This window comes from Eurypyga helias, unplaced genomic scaffold (genome assembly GCF_000690775.1).
Source record: "Eurypyga helias isolate BGI_N326 unplaced genomic scaffold, ASM69077v1 scaffold33918, whole genome shotgun sequence".
Classification (NCBI taxonomy): Eukaryota; Metazoa; Chordata; class Aves; order Eurypygiformes; family Eurypygidae; genus Eurypyga; species Eurypyga helias.
Window position 1 is genome coordinate 11,124 of NW_010269408.1, and position 626 is coordinate 11,749.

The following is a 626-nucleotide window of genomic DNA, read 5'->3' on the forward strand; positions in this document are numbered from 1 at the left end:
CCGTCTTTAAGATCAGGCCCTGTTTAAAATCAGTTTAGGGAGGGGAAGCGGCTCCTGCAGCCTCAAGTCCCATGGGGATGGGGATCGCTGGGGACGCGCCACCCCCTGGTCTCCTCCATGTCTGCAGATCCCCCCTGTGTCACAGTGATCAGGCGGCTGGGGCGAGCCCCCTCCCCGCCGCAGGGAGCCGTGCCTGCGGGCAGAGGTGCACAAGGCACAGCTGTACCCCCTCGACACCCCCATGGTGATGGGCTAAGGTCCAGTCTCCCCTCGACTGCCAGTCCATCATCCACCCCATCTCTCCCCCAAAGCAAGGGCAGCTGCCCACTCTCCAGTGCTGGAAGGACGGTATCCATCCAGCCTTGCTCTGCACCAGCTCCAAGGTGATCCCACCCAACGGGGGAACCACTGGGGCCCAGCTCCGAGGGGCCACGGGGAACAAGGGGGAGCACCACAGAGCACAAAGCAGCTGAAGGGCCGGGAAGTGCGAAGGGGACAAACAAGGAAAAGGATCTTCCTTTGCTAGGCCTTGCCCCAGGCTGAGGCTGTTAAAGCTCCCCCTCCTCACTCCCCACTGCACCTCGGGGGGAAGCAAGGCGAGAGGAGAAGGTGGACAGACTGGGGAG